At 49.5% G+C, this 18,791-nt stretch overlaps 1 protein-coding gene across 2 annotated transcripts in view; it reads right to left on the reverse strand.

Annotated features, from left to right (window-relative positions):
* The window catches only part of PALD1 (phosphatase domain containing paladin 1), a 211,302-nt gene that overhangs the window by 167,973 nt on the left and 24,538 nt on the right, over positions 1-18,791 (reverse strand). The window contains exon 2 of one of the 2 annotated variants that reach the window (XM_053306878.1): positions 2,457-3,208. The exons of the other annotated variant lie outside the window; for it this stretch is intronic. The gene's annotated coding sequence lies outside the window, so the exon portion shown is untranslated. The remainder of the gene's footprint in view (positions 1-2,456; positions 3,209-18,791) is intronic. 2 annotated transcript variants of the gene reach the window in all.

Here is an 18,791-nt window from a genome sequence, read left to right on the forward strand (position 1 = left end):
CTATTTCAACACCACCACACTCACCTGCCTGCCTGCCGGCAGAAGGAAAAGAATAGTAATACTAACCATTTTAGACTGAGGGGCTGCTGGATCCACCCAGGCCAAACTGCTCAGAGGCCAGAGCTCCTTCTTGCCAACTATAACATGGTTGTGATCACCAAACAGACTCTTGGCTGGTGGGGATGGGCTCTTCCCCCAGGTTGGCTTCCCTGCCTACCCTGCTCTAGAAAGGCGAAGCCTCTCCAGAAGGTTGCTGGGGAACAAAGGGAGCCTTGCACTTCCAACCCAGGGTGGGAAGGGGGCCAGACATGGTCTATGCTCTGCCAGCTGGCCATTCCTGAAGGTAAGACATGCACAAGACTGGGGGGCTATGGTGGGCTACTGAGCAGCATAAGCTGCTCTCAGGCTGACAACACAAACGAACTTCTCAGCGTACGCACACATTACAAAACTGCATTTCCCTGATGCTGTGTGGAAGCTACGAAAGGGACAAGCATCAATCTTCTGTAAGAAGTGCTCTTAAAAAGGTGTTCATGTTCTTCATTTCTCCCCTCTTATTTTTGTCCTTTGCAAAATTAGGTTTCAAGTATACCAGACTGAGGAAGGACATCTTCTCTGGACAATGATGAATGCAGTCACCACTCAATTGTTACAGACTTTCCTTAAAGATGAACAATTGATTGTGGCATAAGTTTCTCATGGGTCAGAATTTATTTTTTCCTACACACATGAAGTGATCATTTAAGTGAAGTACAGCCATTTACCTTGAGCAAAGAGAGAAAACAAGAAAAATGTGTGTTTGTTAAGAAGGAAGGCCCAACGGTCAAACAACATAAAAGATAATAGAAAAGGCGACTACTTAATGCATCTGATAAAGTGAGTTCTGGTCTACCAAAGCTCATGTTCTCATAAATCTGTTCATCTTTAAGGAACCACAATATTCCGCTGGTTTTGCTGCAGCAGACTCACACACCCCTCCTGAAGCATTCCCCGATTCCATATTCTCAAGGTATCAGAACATGGCCACCTTGCATAATCAAGCAGGGCAGAAGTTCTGCTCTCCTCCAAGTGCGTCAAGGCTATTCCTTAAAATATTTAACAAGTGTCACAAAAGGCATTTCCTTTCCACCTTTTTCACTACCACAAAGTGCAAACATTTTGCCTCTGTGGTAAACATTGATTTTCTTCTTTCCTAAGCTACAGTATAATGTTTGAAGACTGTTAGACTTATAAACAAGTCCAGAGAGGAACTAAAAACTTGGGACAAGGCCAAAGGAACTTGCTGCATGGGAACTTTCCTCATCTGGCAAGAGAAGAAATGTAGGCCTCAGTTCTAAGCACGCACAGAAGCATATTCACATGCTGAAGTTCATGGTGCAAATCTATTCTATGGACTACAAATTCCAGACTGCAATACTCCAAATCCAAGCTTTTTAAAAAGAAAAGAGCAGCTAGACCTCATGACCACACAGAGAATACTTTTCCATTCTTCTTTTAAAATGAAAACATGAAAAAGACAAGAAAAATCCCAAATGCATGATTATTAATCTCCAAAGACACCTATCAGCAATATCACTATTTAAATACCGTTTTTCAACAAAAAAAATTTCAAAGCAGATTACTTAGCAAAAGGAAAAAGTAGTTAGTTCTCTGTTCCAAAGCGGCTCACATCTAAAAATACACACAAGGGGAATATCAGCAACAAACGCTGGGAGGGATGCTGTGCTGTGGTTGAGTCCAGTAGGTTGTTACTCTGCTGCTAAATATACAAGGCCACCACCTCAAAATGTGCTTCTTTGCCCATTTAGCAAAGGTCAAGAGTTTTGTGTGTGAAAACACTTTTTAAAAAGATGACACTTAACATTTATATAGCGCTTTAGATTTTTCAAAAGCGAGCTCTATGTCTCACATTTTAGCTTCAGTAGGAGAATACCAGAGGGCAAAATGCACTTCTCTCCTAAGCAATATTGTGATTATCAGCCAGATAAGAAAATTATGTTAATTTCATGCAGTTAAAAATATGTAGTCTTCCAGCACCAATATATCTCCAATACAACCTTCAATGCTAAACAGATTACATTCACCAGTGGTTGAAGGAGCAAAATCTAAAAGTAAAAGCCAGGGGATGTTTCTATAAACCTAAGTATTAAAATACGATGCCGATGAAAGATATGGGAGACCTTCTTACCCACTAAAAGAAGATAAAGACATTCTTATCTCATCACAGAATCTTTATCTTATCTAAAGGGTCTACAAAACAAAAAAGCAATAAGCCATCAAAAATGAAAGAAAGAAAGTGAAGAACCAATAATAAAAAAGATGATCCTTTGAAGGTGGCAGGTAAAACATCTGCCAAGAGAACCCTCTCTCTTTCTCTCTCTTATAGTAACGCACAAGAGGGAAGGAATAGTTTAGAACCACCAAAGAGAGCAACAGAAAGATAACTATTAAGGTACCTGGTTTTGAGCAGCAGGGCAGGGCATCCAGCTTCCTCTTTGATGCACTGAATGGGTGGGGTGGGGTGGGGAATCAAAACTTCAGAGCTTCAGAAAACAACCCCCAGTTTATCAGCAAGAGACTTTAGGTGGGCTTTCCTGCTTTCTCCTTGCAAAGTCTCAGGACAATCCATCAAGAGCTTGCTGCTGCTGCTGCTGCTAACACCACCACTTTGGTGGCTAAGCAGTTAAACTCATCTTTAGTGGTGGGGGGCAGCTATCGATGATGATGGAGGAGCCGGCAGCAGAAGCCGAGACTGTAGCACTTTGTTTTCAGAGATCAACTCCTAGCCATTGCCAGTAAAAACAGGACCAGCAGAGCAACAGGAGCTTGCACTTTCCAAACGGAACAGCCTCAACTGTCTGTGTGCTGGAGGATGTGGTGGGGGTGGACTTTAAATAGGGCCAACTCAGTGGGCTTCTCTGCCAATGAAAAGCCTGGGATTCCTGGCAACAGGAGTCACACGCACTAGGAGACCTCAGGCCATAGGGACTGCCAAGGCAGGACTAGGCTTTATGCAGCTGGTTTAAAAAAAAAAAAAAAAGAGGAAGGATCTCTCGCTCAGGAATCTAACTGCGGGTGAGCTTCTACTGCACCTTTCAGAGATCTTACAGCAATAATTGTGCTTTCTGTATCCAGACGTCACTTTCTGCCATCATATGCTTTTAATGTTTATTCTTTCTTCAAGGGCTGTCTCAGCATCCACCATAGACTGGTAGGGAAGAGAAAAAGAGTGCCCATGAGGCAAGGAATCTAGTCAGCATTTTTCAAATGCCCCACAATGCTCCCAAAGTAATTTTCTAAACCTTTATTCCTCTCCCCAATCCCAGCCCATCAATATCTAACATTAAACAGACAGGCACTTTAATACAGTACATTATTTTATTTATTTATTTTATTTCTATACCGCCCTTCTAAAAATGGCTCAGGGCGGTTTACACAGAGAACTAACAAATAAATAAGATGGATCCCTGTCCCCAAAGGCCTCACAATCTAAAAAGAAACATGACATAGACACCAGCAACAGTTACTGGAGGATATTACACATCATAAGGCTGCAGTGTTGGATTAATTGCTTAGAGTAATTGAGTAAATTCTGATGGACTTAAAAAGAACCCCCACCAGTGGATTTTTCATAATTTCAAATAATAATTATTATTTTTATTATTTTTACATTTATATCCCACTCTTCCTCCAAGGAGCCCAGAGCGGTGTACTACATACTTGAATTTCTCCTCACAACAACCCTGTGAAGTAGGTTAGGCTGAGAGAGAAGTGACTGGCCCAGAGTCACCCAGCTAGTATCATGGCTGAATGGGGATTTGAACTCAGGTCTCCCCGGTCCTAGTCCAGCACTCTAACCACTACACCACGCTGGCCCACCTAAAAAATAATTTTTAGTACGTCTTCTAAAAAGTGCAGGAATGTGTCATCTTAAAAAGAACCTTCTCTCTTCTCTAACACAGTACACAGAGGAAGACATGTCACTTCCAATGAGATTTGCTGTGCTACACACATGCATCACCCCAAAACAAAGGATTCTCATTCTCTCTCTCTCCATTTCAAAACCATTGTCTTTACTCATTTGTAAACTTGGCTGACTAAAACCCATAGATTAAGGTCTCTCTAAATTGGGCAACAGCCTCCATATATCATAATCATCTACTTGCCTGGTTTTGTTAGGATTGCATATTGATATTTACGGCTTTATATTTTTATGAAGTCAAAGCCGCCGCCACCACCATTTGGAGTGGCAGAGTATAAATAAAATAATTGCTCAGCTTTTCAAAATACATTATGAACAAACCAGAGTAAACACAACTGCACTTGGTTGCACTCATCCTATGTTGCATTGCTGGTACCTTTGTCATCTCTGCACTGTTGAGATTTAGGACAGGTTCTCACCACATGAAGAACTAGCGCTGCTGCCAAACCACCAGATCTTGGAGCACATGCAGGAGCCTGACTTCAAGCGTCAGGAAGCAGATGCCAACCTTGGCAGGTTTGAACAACACGCCCACTGTCAGCACATTCTATCCAACTTGCCATTCCGATCCTGACAACTTTGACTAAGATTAGCAATATGTTACAAATGTCAGGTTTGGAACTGCAAGTAGCGTAGATGGCGCCAACACTGGCGGGTTTGGACAACACACCCAACGTTGGCATCTGCTTCTCGACACTGGAACTGGCAGTTCAGCTGCAGTGCCAGTTCTCCACGTCATGTGTAGGGATGTGCAGAAATGCTATTCAGTTTCCGAATCACAGCACAATCCCTTTAAAAAGCGAGGGCTTACCCAGCTCCTTTAACGTGGGAGGAGAGCAGGTCCATCCCTGCCCCTCCTCCACTTGCTGCCACTTTCAAACTGGCGGCACTCCCCCACCCCATCCCCAGCTATCAGTGCATGCTGGCAGAGCTCTCCCCCAACAGTCTGCATGTGCACGGCAGCCCTGTGTGTGCTGGCATCACATGCAGACTTCTGGAGGAGAGTGCCACTAGCATGCGCTCAAGGCAGCTTGCAGGTGCAGAGGAACTGCTGGTAAGCACCTTCTAATTTACTATTAAAGGTGTAAAGGGTAAGCCCTCAATTTTCAAGGGATTGTGCCACGATTCTGAAGCTGAATCATGTTTCGAGCACATCCCTAGCCGTGTGAACCCATTTCATGTGATCGCTATCTCCTTGCAACAGAGACCCGCCTTTCCTTCTGTGTAACTCTGTAAAGCACCATATCAGCTGATGGTGCTAGATAAATAATGCTCAGTTCATGTTTAGTGCTCATTGCTTTTCATCGTGTCCTGGAAGCATAAATTAATGGGGGCATGAGCCCTTTGTACTTCCCATTTGGGCCATTCTTACAAACATCTTCCATGGAAAATTTCCCACCCTTCATCTCTGGCTACAAATATTGTTTTTCCTAAGAAATCCTGAGAACTGTGAGATAGGATGGTGGGTGGGGGGGGGGGGCAGGAGGAGCAGCATGCAGCCTAGGAGCCACCAGTTGGCCATCTTTTCTCTAAAATGGGGCAATAATGGTTTTGTGGGTGTGCATGGGCAGGAGGAAGGATGCTCATTTTTGTCAATCCCTCCTTTAGAAGACCAAGCCCTATGAGGGCTCTGAAAACTGTTTTTATAAAAGTGGTGTTTTTATAAGCGCTGCATGCTGTTTTAAGGGCCTTTCTAAGTAAGCCCTGTAAGAATCCCAAATCCAAGCCCAGCCCACCTGAGAGGAGACTACAGCTTAGTCACGCCTCTCTGAGCCTCATAGGCTGACTGGGTTTTTAATTTATTTATTTATTTTTATTTTTAAAAATCTCTGGTAGATTATCTCGCTGCCACCAAACGTTCCTTAGTTAACAGAGTTACCTCTGACTGGAATGGGAACACGAAAACTTCCAGTCCCCTCTTTACTTTGCTAGCAGGCAAATATAAAAACGTGGTTCCACTTATATAGGTTTAAGTGGGGACGTAGCAGGCTTTGCTACTTCCTGTTTGAGGGCATGTGAACTAGAGGCTTCCCCTCCCCCCTCCGAGAATCAGTCACACACTCTGAGGGCTTGTAAAAACCAAGAAAACAATGTATTGATTTATTTTTAAAAAATAAAAAATAGAAGCAGCCACAGTTCAGGATTTCACACATAGCTGTTGCAAATAATATTAGCTTAGTGGTTACAATGGTTTTTCAAAACACCTAGATGTTCCCAGGCGGCATTTAAAGTAATCAGGCCCTTGATTAGGGTTGAAGATAGTTACAAGAAGCAGATACTTGCATACACAAAGCCACACACATAAAAGAAAATAAATTCTAATGCAAGTCTTACTAAAACACTTTCTCCTAAGTCTAAACTTTCAAAGCCATTTGCCTTGGCTTCCTTCCCTTGGACCTCACCAGGACTTAGGTGAGACCAGCCCTGCAATCCCTGACCCCCAGGGTCTTGCAATAAAACTCACCCTGAGAGAACTTGGCAAGACTCCATTGCTCTCCTCTCACCTGGGCACACCTTCCCAGAAGACCCTCAGGAGCCCTTTAGACCCGCCCAATTTGTTAACTGATCGGATCATCCCCTCAGGTCTATATTATATTTATTATTATTTCTTGTTTACACAGTCAGACAGGTGTTATTGACTGGTTTGTTTTATCCAGACATCGAGTCCTTCCCAAGGACCTGGGATGGCTGAATTTTATCATCAATACTGTTGGTTATTATAGATATTGTCGCAAAATATAGGCTGTTCCCAGTAAAGCTACTTTTTGTAATTGGCTGATGGTGATTTCTGTGACCCCTATGGTGTTGAGGTGCTCTTCAAGGTCTTTTGGAACTGCACCCAGGACGCCAATTACCACTGGGATTATTTGGGTCTTTTTCTGCCACAGCCTTTCAATTTCAATTTGTAGATCTTTGTATTTGGTGATTTTTTTCTATTTCTTTTTCTTCTATTCTGCTATCCCCTGGTATTGCTATGTCGATTATTTTAACTTGTTTTTCTTTCTTCTCGACTACAGTGATATTTGGTGTATTGTGTGGCAGATGTTTGTCTGTTTGTAGTCGGAAGTCCCATAATATTTTTACATCTTCATTTTCTTCAACTTTTTCAATTTGATGGTCCCACCAATTTTTGGCTACAGGTAGCTTGTATTTTTTGCAGATGTTCCAGTGTATCATCCCTGCTACCTTGTCATGCCTTTGTTTGTAGTCAGTCTGTGTGATCTTTTGACAACAGCTGATTAGGTGGTCCACTGTTTCATCTGCTTCATTACAAAGGCGGCACTTGCTGTTTGTTGTGGATTTTTTGACTTTTGCTCTTATTGCATTTGTTCTTAGTGCCTGTTCTTGCGCAGCCAGTATTAAACCCTCTGTTTCTTTCTTCAAGTTGCCATTCTTAAGCCATTGCCAGGTCTTGGTGATGTGTGATTTTCCACTTATATTGTGCAAATATTGACCATGCAGGGGATTATTTTTCCATTTTTCTGCTCGGTTCTTGACTTGTTCTTTCTTGTAGGCCTGCTTTTTTTCTTTGGTGTTGAATAGTTTTGCGTTATTGACCATTTTAAGTGCATCTTCTTCACTGTCCTTGATATATTCTTCAAGGCCTCTTTTCTCCTCCTCTACTGTTTGATGGACTTGTAGCATTCCTCTTCCACCTGAGCTGCGAGGGAGGTATAGCCTATCGACATCACTGCGGGGGTGTAGAGCATGATTGATGGTCATTATTTTCCTGGTCTTATGATCCAGCGTCTCTAGCTCTGCCTGGGTCCAGTCTATTATTCCTGCAGTGTATCTGATAACAGGTATAGCCCAGGTGTTTATGGCTTGTATGGTGTTCCCGCCATTGAGTTTGGACTTGAGGATTTTCCTAACTTTCCTGATGTATTCATTTCCTATTTTTCTTTTTTAACTTCAGTGTGTGTGATGTTATCAGCCTGGAGAATGCCCAAGTATTTGTAATGTTCTTTCTCTTCCAGGTTCTTGATCTTGCTTCCATTGGGCAGTTCTATTCCTTCTGTTTTTCTTATTTTCCCTCTGTTCATTATTAATGCAGCACACTTGTCTAGTCCAAACTCCATTGCTATATCGCTACTGAATATGCGGACAGTGTTTAGCAGTGATTCGATTTCTGACTGGGACTTTCCATACAACTTCAGATCGTCCGTACAGCAGATGGTTGATTTGACTTGATGTTTTAGATGTTTGGTATCCGAGGCCTGTTTTGTTTAGTATTTGTGAAAGTGGGGTCATGGCGATTACAAACAACAGAGGGGATAGTGAGTCCCCTTGGAAAATGCCTCTTCTAATGCTAACCTGTCCAAGTGTCTCACCATTGATTGTTAACTGTGTACACCACATGCTCATTGCTTTTTTAAAATAAATATCTGAATGTTTTTGCTGACACCAGTTGTTTCTAAACATTTTAGTATCCATGTGTGAGGCAATGAATCGAAGGCTTTCTTGTAGTCAATCCATGCAACACTTAGATTGGTTTTTTTTCTCTTGCAATTTTCTAAAATCATTTTGTCAATCAGCAGCTGGTCTTTTGTGCCTCTGGTGTTTGGGCAATTTCCTTTCTGTTCAACTGGAAGCTGTTTGTTAGTTAATAAGTGTTGCATCACTTCATCTGCTATTATTCCAGTTAATAATTTGAACATGGTTGGCAGGCAGGTTATCGGTCTATAATTACTTGGAACTGCACCTTTTGCTGGGTCCTTCATTATGAGATGAGTTTTCCCAGTTGTTAGCCATTGTTCAATATCACCTCCTTGCAAAATGTGATCGAACTGTTTTGATAGTTGTTTATGAAGGCTTGTTAGGTGTTTAAGCCAAAAGCCATGCAGTTCATCATTGCCTGGTGCAGTCCAATTTTTAATTTTCTTTGCTCTTTCACTTATTAATTCTGGTGTTATTATTAGATCTTGCATTTGTTGGTTACATTTTTTGACCTCTTTCATCCAGCCTGCTTTTTTATTTATTATAATCTATTGGATTGTCCCATAATTTCCCCCAGAATTGCAGTTTCTTCTTTATTTGGTGTTTCTATGTTTCTTGCCTTTTCTCCTTCTATGCTTTGGTAGAAATGTCTCTGATTCGACTGGAATTGGAAATTCTGCCTGTGTTGTGTAGTTCTGGCTTCATATCTGCTAATCTTCTTTGACACTGCTGTTATTTGCTGCTTTATTATTTCCAGGACTTCTCTAATTTTCCTTGAATCGAGGTGGTATTTTTGGATCAGATACTGTTTGGTGTTTTCATTCTTCAGCTTCTTCTCTTTCATATCTTTCAGTTTACTAGCATCTGATCTAAGCCTGGAGATTTTATTTTCTAATCTAATCTTCCATTTAGGTGATGTACGGATTTCTTTTTTTACAGGTCCATTGATCTTATATCCAAGCTCTTGTGTTGTTATTGTTGCTGCACTGTATATTAGTTGGTTTGTTTCTTGCAAATTATTGGTTGTTATTTCTGCAATATTATTATTATTATTATTATTATTATTTATTCGATTTCTATACTGCCCTTCCAAATATGGCTCAGGGCGGTTTACACAGAGAAATAATAAATAAATAAGATGGCTTCCTGTCCCCAAAGGGCTCACAATCTAAGAAGAAACATAAGATAGACCCCAGCTACAGTCACTGGAGGTAGGGATGTGCGGTTCGGTTCGGATCCGGACCGGTTCGTCCGAACCGGTCCGGATCCGGCGGCTCGATCCCGGACCGAATCGGGCCCTCCCGGGGACCGAGCCGGACCGAATTCGAGCCGGTTCGGTACCGAACCGGCTCGGGTTTCCCGAACCGGTTCGGGAATGAAATTGAGTCTCACTCAGTGTCTCTTTAAAGTGTGTCCTCCATTTTGTGTCTCCTTCCCGAAACTTTTGCTCCTCCTTGCATCCATTTTGTGATGCTATTTCCAGGCATTGTATTGGCTGCGCTATTGATCCTTGATTGGCCAGAATGAGTCCTTTGGTCTGGTAGGCTGCTTGGCTGTTGCACTGTTGAGAGCTGGCACCCTGTTGGCCGTGGGGGGAGTGCAAAGGTGGGGGCTCCCAAAGGAGGGAATTTCAAACCTATATAAACCCAAGCCTCTTCTCTGGAAACTTCTCTTGGCTGCAGTTGTGGGATCATCTCTGAGACCTGCTTGCCCTTTGCTGGCTGCTCTGGTGTCTCTGTGAGTCCTGACTGTGTCCTGTGTCTCTCTGTGTGTGCTCTGTCTAATCCTTTGTCCACCTGCCCTTTGTGACTCTCTGTGTGTCTCCTCTCTCTGTCTGTCTCTTGTCTGTATACTGTGTGTTACTTCACTTTACTTTCTTCTTAATTTCCCCCAATTTTCCCTGTTCCTTGTCTGTCTGCTTTTCTCCCCCCCCTCCCCCCCCTTTCCCTTCTCATCCTTTGGGCCTACCCTCCCCCTCCCCCACTCCCACCCACTGCATCCTCATTGCTTTAAATCTTCTTCCATTAATTATTGCTCTTTGTCCTGCCTTGTTGTTGTCCAACTTTTTGATTTTCACATTGCATTCCATTGGTTTCACTTATATATTGCTTGCTGGTTTTGCTTAAATTGTACCATTTTGTTTGTTTCTGCTGACTGCTGCTGCCCTGCGAGTTGGTTCCCTGAATCCCTCCCCCCCACCCCCAGAGGATTCTGTTGTTGTTTCTTGTTGTCCCATATAATCAGTTTTGGTTCCCTGCTCCAAACTTGCCCCTCCAAGTCCAACCACACCCCACCCCAACCCCACCCCATCCAGCCTTCTCCCAAGTTTGCTGCTGCCAAACCGAGTCCAGTTTTCTTTGCTTGGTTCCACTTATTCATTTGCTATTATTAATTTGCAGCAATTGTGGTTTCATTGTCTCTGTTCACTTAGTGGCCCCCCTCAGAGTCTGTGTTTGGTTCCCCCTCCCCACACCCCCACCCCCAAGTTTTTTCTGCTGGTTATAGTCTTTCTTTTAATTTTTTTTTTAAACTTCTGGCTTGTGTTCTCTTGATATATATTGCTTTATATATTTTGCTACCCTCCTCCTCCTCCTCCCCCCCCTGCCTGCCCCCCCACCCTCCCTCCTCCCAGACCCTACCCTAGCCCAGGCCCAGCTCCTCCCCCAACCACCCCATCCAGCCTAATCGCTGCTGCTGCCCGAGTTGTTCCAGTTTCTCCTTTGCTGTTTGTTGTTGCCCCCTCCCCTTCCCCCCAACACCCCTCTGCCACACACTAGCCCCCAACCACACACACCCTCTCTGCTCCCCCCACCCCACCTCTTTTTCTCCTTGCCCCTGACTCTCTCCACTCACCCCAGGCCCCCTGCCACACACTAGCCCCCAACCACACACACCCTCTCTGCTCCCCCCACCCCACCTCTTTTCCTCCTTGCCCCCGACTCTCTCCACTTACCCCAGGCCCCCTGCCACACACTAGCCCCAACCACACACACCCTCTCTGCTCCCCCCACCCCACCTCTTTTTCTCCTTGCCCCCGACTCTCTCCACTTACCCCAGGCCCCCTGCCACACACTAGCCCCCAACCACACACAGCCTCTCTGCTCCCCCCACCCCACCTCTTTTCCTCCTTGCCCCCGACTCTCTCCACTTACCCCAGGCCCCCTGCCACACACTAGCCCCAACCACACACACCCTCTCTGCTCCCCCCACCCCACCTCTTTTTCTCCTTGCCCCCGACTCTCTCCACTTACCCCAGGCCCCCTGCCACACACTAGCCCCCAACCACACACACCCTCTCTGCTCCCCCCACCCCACCTCTTTTTCTCCTTGCCCCCGACTCTCTCCACTTACCCCAGGCCCCCTGCCACACACTAGCCCCCAACCACACACAGCCTCTCTGCTCCCCCCACCCCACCTCTTTTCCTCCTTGCCCCCGACTCTCTCCACTTACCCCAGGCCCCCTGCCACACACTAGCCCCAACCACACACACCCTCTCTGCTCCCCCCACCCCACCTCTTTTTCTCCTTGCCCCCGACTCTCTCCACTTACCCCAGGCCCCCTGCCACACACTAGCCCCCAACCACACACACCCTCTCTGCTCCCCCCACCCCACCTCTTTTTCTCCTTGCCCCCGACTCTCTCCACTTACCCCAGGCCCCCTGCCACACACTAGCCCCCAACCACACACACCCTCTCTGCTCCCCCCACCCCACCTCTTTTCCTCCTTGCCCCCGACTCTCTCCACTTACCCCAGGCCCCCTGCCACACACTAGCCCCCAACCACACACACCCTCTCTGCTCCCCCCACCTCTTTGGACCGCTGCTACTGCTGTGTCCTCCCCCCACACCTGAATCCCCCCTCCCTGCTGCGCTGCGCTTCTCCTCTCTCCTCTTTCTCTCTATCATCTCTCTTTCTCCTCTCTCTCTCTTTCTTTTCTCTCTCTCTCCTCTCTTTCTCTTTGTCCCTGCCCCCCCTCTCTTTTCTCTCTCTCTTAGTCTTTTCTCTCTCTGCTCCCCTTCACTTTCCACCTCCTCTCCCACAGCTGCAGCCGCACACAGTAGCCTACCCACCTGGCGGCTGCCATCGGTTTTTTTTTTTCTTTTTATAGTTTTTGGTTGATTTTGTCTCTGCTTGGGGGTGAGTTGAGCGACACAAATAGTGTTGTCTCCTCACTTCTGCCCCTCCATCGTTGTTGAACTACCCCGGTTGCCTGTGTGCCTCGTGCGGCCGCCCTGCTGTGTCTCAGCCCAGGGTGGCTGGCTGGCGGCGGCGAATCCGTGACCAGCAGTGAGTGGCAGGAGAAGGACCGGAAGAAGAGGGGTTAGTGCGTGTGCGATTGTGCACCTTTTGTTGCCCCTTTCTCTCCCTAGCTGGCGGTTTTAAATAGGGACACCCCTATTCTGAAATGCATTTGGGTGTGGGGAGGAGGGAGGGAACCTTGGAGAGGAGATGTACTGTTGTAAAACTTGTGTCTTCATGCCCATGCCCAGTAAAGAAATTGCTGCTGTGTGTTGCGTTGCATTGCATGCGTCTTGCAGGTGGTTTTTGAACAGGTGCCTTCCAGAGTGCTTCCTTGCCTCTGGGGCAGTCTGAGTGGGGTCCAGGGTTCTGATGCGATGCTGCCACTACATGCTGGGCCCATGCCATGCCAGAGTGCTTCCTTGCCTCTGGGGCAGTCTGAGTGGGGTCCTGGCTGGGCTCTGATGCTGCCACTACATGCTGGGCCCATGCCATGCCAGAGTGCTTCCTTGCCTCTGGGGCAGTCTGAGTGGGGTCCTGGCTGGGCTCTGATGCTGCCACTACATGCTGGGCCAATACACACGTATGATGATGATCATGATGTTCAATCCATGAGGCTGCCATCAAGTGTTTGCTGCTGCTTGCTTGCCATGGCATTGGGCAGGCAGAGTCACAGAGTGGGTGGGTTCAACCTCTGTGTTGGTGTGACTGGGTTCTGGTTTTGGTTGTGTGCAATTTAGAGTCACTAAATAGGCTGCATTGAGTTTGATGCTCCCCCCACAGGAGCATTACTTGAGAACCACCCCCCAGAACCCACACTTTGTGTTCCAGTTCACTAAATAAGGGTTTCCTCCTTTGATCTGCAGGTTCCCAAGCGTTGACTGCATCCCTCCCCCACCCCCGGTAGGTGCTGTGCCCTCCCCCCATCCACTCTCCCCCCCCCAAAAAGCTAAAAACTTGCCACCCACACCACAACTACTCCACCCAACTGCCCGTGCCACCCTCCCACACCGGGGTTCCACCCTTTAACCCCCTATTTTTCTAAAAAAAACCCCTCCCAGACCCATATCCCCAATTGGCTTGGTGGTTGACTCCCAAATTCAAAAAGGACACCCTCCCCCTCACTTCGATTGGCTTCCCCCCCCATATCAAAAAGTCTTCCTTTCCCCCCAATTGGCTTCCTTTTTTGAAAACAAACTTCCCCCCCGCCGCCTCCAAATCAGCTGCCTTTTTTTGGCCCCTAAGCCCCTCCAAATTATTTTTTTGACCCTGTCTGGCCTTCCTCCTAAAGTCTCCCTCCTTCTGACCTAGCAGCATGTCTGAGCGCCGTGTGGCGGGCAGGGCTCGCTCAAGGCTGGCAGGCAGAGGTGGGAGAGGCCAGGTGCGGGGTGCGCCTGCGGCACGGGGAGGGAGAGGACGCGGGGAGCCTGAGGACACCCCAGTTCTCCCCATTGGAGAATTCTTTGCTCCGGCCCCATCTTTGGTGCGCAGGATTCAGTTCCCCACGCCTGCTGCCGCCAATCGCGGCAGAGGCAGAGGCACTGTTAGGGCTGTGGCGGGTCCCTCCTCGCCGGCGGCACCAGGTGCTGCTGAGCTACCGCCAGTTGTTGAGGTGGAGGAGACTGTGGAGTTGGAAGAGCAGGTAGAGGGCGGTGAGGACCGTGCGGCTGGCAGCGATGCAGCCAGGTTCTCCCTCCCTCTGGGGCCCCTTCCCCCTATCCTTTCGCCGCTCAGTGGGGCCCCCCCTCGTGAAGCCCGACACTCTGGTGGGGAGCGGTCTGGCGAGGTGGTGGAGGAGAGGCCTGCCTCTCCGATGCCAGTTGAGCCGGGCCCTTCCTCCGCTGTGGAGGGCGGAAGGGGCGGGTTGGGTGGCAGCAGTGGGCAGGCAGCGGCGGCCGCCCCCCCCCCTAGGACTGCAGCCACCCTGCGAGAAACGGCCTAGGACGGCGCCCAGGGCGCAGGAGGCCAAGGGCAGTGGTGCATGGGTGCATTTTGAGGTCCCTCAAGATGCCCCATTCCACGCCCGCTGTGTCCACTGCAGGATGCTTGTCAGCCGTGGAAGGGACCCTGCGCACCTGGGTACGACGCCTATGTGGAGACACCTAGAGCGTCACCACCCAGGTCTCAGGGGACAGGCTGGCAGCGCTAGTGCGCCTTGTGCATCTGCCACTAGGGCGGGCAGCGGCAGTGTGCCAGCCAGCAGGCAGGCTACACTGCCCGTCCAGCGGTGGACGCAGTCCTCGGGCAGCCAGCGTATTGTTCGCGTGGACCATCATCACCTCACCCGCCTCATAGGGGAGATGATTTCCACCGATGACCAGCCGTTTCAGGTGGTCGAGAACAACGGCTTCCGCCGTATTCTCCAATACCTGGCTCCCGAATACGTCATCCCCTCAAGGACGACGTTCAGCCGGAACGTGGTCCCCTCCCTGTACCGCCGGTGCAGGGAGCTCGTGTCGGCCGAGCTGCGTGCAGCTCCGGCCGGGACAAGCGTGCATTTCACGACTGACCTCTGGACCAGTGTCAGTGGGATGCACGCTTCTTTCCTGGCCCTCACTGCCCACTGGTGGGGACCAGAGAGTGAGGGGACCTCCGCGGGCGATGCTTCCGGGTCCGGCGCGGCTCCCGATGCACTACGGCACAGGTGGGCCGTCCTGCACGTGGAGACGATGGACACGAGGCACACCGCGGAGGAGGTGGCGGCCGTACTCGACCGCCAGATAGAGGAGTGGATTGGCGGGTGTCCACACCTCTCCCGCGGCTTCATTGTCACCGACAATGGAGCCAACGTTACCGCCGCTGTCGAGACAGTCATGGACTGTGTGAACATACGGTGTATGGCACACACGCTCCATCTGACCGTCAGGGACGCCCTTGGCCTTAAGGAGCTGAGGGCGTCCCAGGAGAAGGGGGCCCGCCCCATCGCAGGTGCTGTTGCTGCCACGGCTACGCTTGTGGATAAGTCCCGCAAGCTGGCCACCCACTTCCACCGCAGCGAGAAGTCCAGGAGACTGCTTCGCCAGAAGCAGGATGACCTTGGCCTTCCTCGCCATCTCATCCCTACGGATGTGGAGACGCGGTGGAACTCCACCTTCCTCCTGTTCCAGCGCCTGTTGGAGCAGGAGAGAGCCCTTGTCGCCCTGGCGAGGGACGAGTCCTTGGATGTCTGCGACTTCTCGAACGCAGAGTGGAAGCAGATGTCCGAGGCGGTGTCGGCACTCGAGCCCTTCCAGCTTGCCACGAAGGGCTTGTGTGGCGACACCACTCCCTTGAGCCAGGCGCTGCCCACAGCTGTTGGTCTCGAGAAGCTGATGGGTGGACTCCATATCTCTCTGACCACGCCAGAGGGTCGTGCTCTGGCTGGGAGGCTGAGGTCTGGGGTTGACAAGCGGCTCGTTGATGTGCTGGGAGACAGGGAGGAGTATGTCCTCGCTTGTCTCTGTCACCCAGCCCTCAAGGGCAATGCCGTGAGTGCCGACGACTTGCCCAGGTGGAAGGGCATCCTGGTCGAGAAGGTTAGGGAGGAGGAGGCCGCTAGGGCCCGCAGAGACCAGGGTGTTGGTAGTGGTGCGGGGGCAGCCCTCGCGGCCCAACCCGCACCCAGCAGCAGCATGGGCGGCCAGCCGGCGTCAGCTTCCCCTTCCCCTCCCTCTTCCCAGTCCAGCAGCGCGGCATCCCAGGCGGCGCCATCGCAGCAGCCATTTGCTACCGACTCGAGATCCGCCCAGTGGTTTCAGCGGTTCTGCTATGGCGCCATGCCTGGTATGCGGGAGGCTCGACCTGCCAGGCCCCCCTCCAGTGCTGAGCAATGCGTTGCGCAGTACTTGGAGGAGCCTGTGGAGGGAGACGGCGTGGACTGCGCACAGTTCTGGGCGAGCCGCCGCCAAGTCTGGCCGGACCTGGCGGTGGTGGCTGTGCGCCTCCTCTCCTGCCCCCCAACCAGTGTCCAGAGCGAGCGGGTGTTTTCACGTGCCGGGGACGTGGTGACACCCTCTCGCTCCCGCTTGGACCCTGGTCTGGTGGAGCAGCTGGTCTTCCTTAAGGTGAACCTCCCCCTGTTGGGCTACCCCAAGCTGCAGTTTGAGACGGGCGAGTGATTACCGTGGGTTGCCCCATGGTTGGTCACCTGCCTGGCTCGAACTCTGTGCTTATCCCTACCCTCCCCCCTTCCACCTCTAGCTGAGCTGACGTGACAGATGCTGAGCCGTGCCAGCCAGTCGCAGCGTGTAGTGTGCCCACACAGAGATGCAGTTGTAGTAGTAGTTGTAGTGCTGCGACTGGCCAGATGTTTACAATGCCCACGCCCACCTAAAAAGAAACCCAATGCTGACCAGCACAGGCCCTTTATCTATCCACCTGTCAGCATTTGGGGACCTGGCGTGGGCACGGCACACCCCCCCAAAGTAGCACAGCCCACGGAGTACTAGACTTAGCGGCAGCGGCGGGTATACGTTCAAAAATGCAGTGTAGATATGTAAATACTGTATGTAAATAAACATGTAAATAATTTTTTCTTTAAAAACCCCATGTCAAAATCAAGCCTCAAAATTATGCAAAAGAAAGAAAAAAAGGTGACAAAGGGAGAACAAAATGATGAATGCCAAATGAATTGATTTTATTGAAAATGTCACCAGAAATCATGTGTGGGGGGCTTGGTTTACATGGAGAAGATGATTGGGTGATTTTTTGAAATGAAACGAATGAATTATTATCATCTTATGTTCATCTTGATTGTGGTCACTGTTGATGTTGGCTGATGGCAAAAAACCCAAAACCATCAGAATAGCAATGAACTGGCTGCCAACACAACATATTGATTGATAACTGTGCAGGGGGGGAATTGGGTCTGTGTGTGTGTGTGTGGTGCAGGCTCAGTCTGTCTCTTCCTGTTGTGTGTCTGTCTGTCTGTCTGTCTGTGTGAATGGATGCCTAGCACTGTCTCTGTGTGTGGATGCTTTCTGTGTGTAGTGTGGTGTGTGTCTGTCTACATGTTTTTTTTCCTCCCCCCCATGCCTCCCTCCATCCTTCCCCTCTCATCCTCTCCCCTTCCTCTTCACCACCTTCCATCCTCCCTCCCTTCCAGCCCACCACCGCCTCACCTGCCCCCAACCCCGGTCTGGCAGATGATGAGAGTCTGGTCTCTCCCACCGAAGCACACACGTGAGCACGTGTGTGCACAAATATGTGGCTGACCAACTCTGAGCCGGACCCTCCCCCCTTCAATCCCCTCTACATCCCTCTCCCCCTCCCCTTTCCTCCCCCCTGCCTCCCAGCCTCCCTCCCTGCCTCCCTCCCCCCTCCTAGCTAGCAGCGCACACATACACACACAAAACACCTGTGGTGGCAAACACCACCAGCACACATGCACTCACACTGGTGCCACCACCTCTGCCTTGGGCCTCTGTGTCCTTGAGCAGATATGTGGTGGTGGACCAGAGAAGCATTTCTTTCCAGCAAGGCAAAAGGCATGCACTCACTGCGCACACACACACACACACACACACACGAAGAGGTGAAGACGAGAAGAGGCAACTTCTAGAACCAGCAGCAGCAGGTGAGTGTCGTGTAATTGTGTTGCTTCCCAAGGCCACTGCCCATGCTCAATGCTCAGTCTGCTGAAACTAAAGAACTAGCTACAATCACCCTTCCTCACATGCAGCTCAGCTCAGCTCAGCTGCACAGCACACTGACTAACTAGACACTACAGCTGGTGGTAGAAAAAACAGAAGTCTAGATTCTAGAAGATGTCCTGGTGGATTTTAAACTTTCAAATCTGTGCTAGGATTGCCTCGCCCGCCTCCTCCTCCTCCTCCTCCTCCTCCTGCCTGTAATTGTGCCCTCTCCCCTTGCAGTTGCGCCGTCGTGATGGGTTGGTGATGTGCGTGCGCCGTCTACTTGTTAGCTCTCTCCTCCTCATGTTGGCTGGGCTTGCCAGGCACTGGCTGGCAGCAGCTGTTGGCTGTGTGCTAGGCTCAGGCTGTGGCGCGCGTGACTGGACTGGGAATGTTATTGTAGCGGCAACACTGGTTGTGGTGGTAGCAGTAGTAGCTGTTGTTGTTGCTGGGCTGGTGGCTGCTGGCCTGTGCTGACTCTGCGCACTTGGTCTGGTCTGGTCTGGTCATTGGGATGCA

The sequence above is a fragment of the Hemicordylus capensis genome, chromosome 3, assembly GCF_027244095.1.
Source record: "Hemicordylus capensis ecotype Gifberg chromosome 3, rHemCap1.1.pri, whole genome shotgun sequence".
Classification (NCBI taxonomy): Eukaryota; Metazoa; Chordata; class Lepidosauria; order Squamata; family Cordylidae; genus Hemicordylus; species Hemicordylus capensis.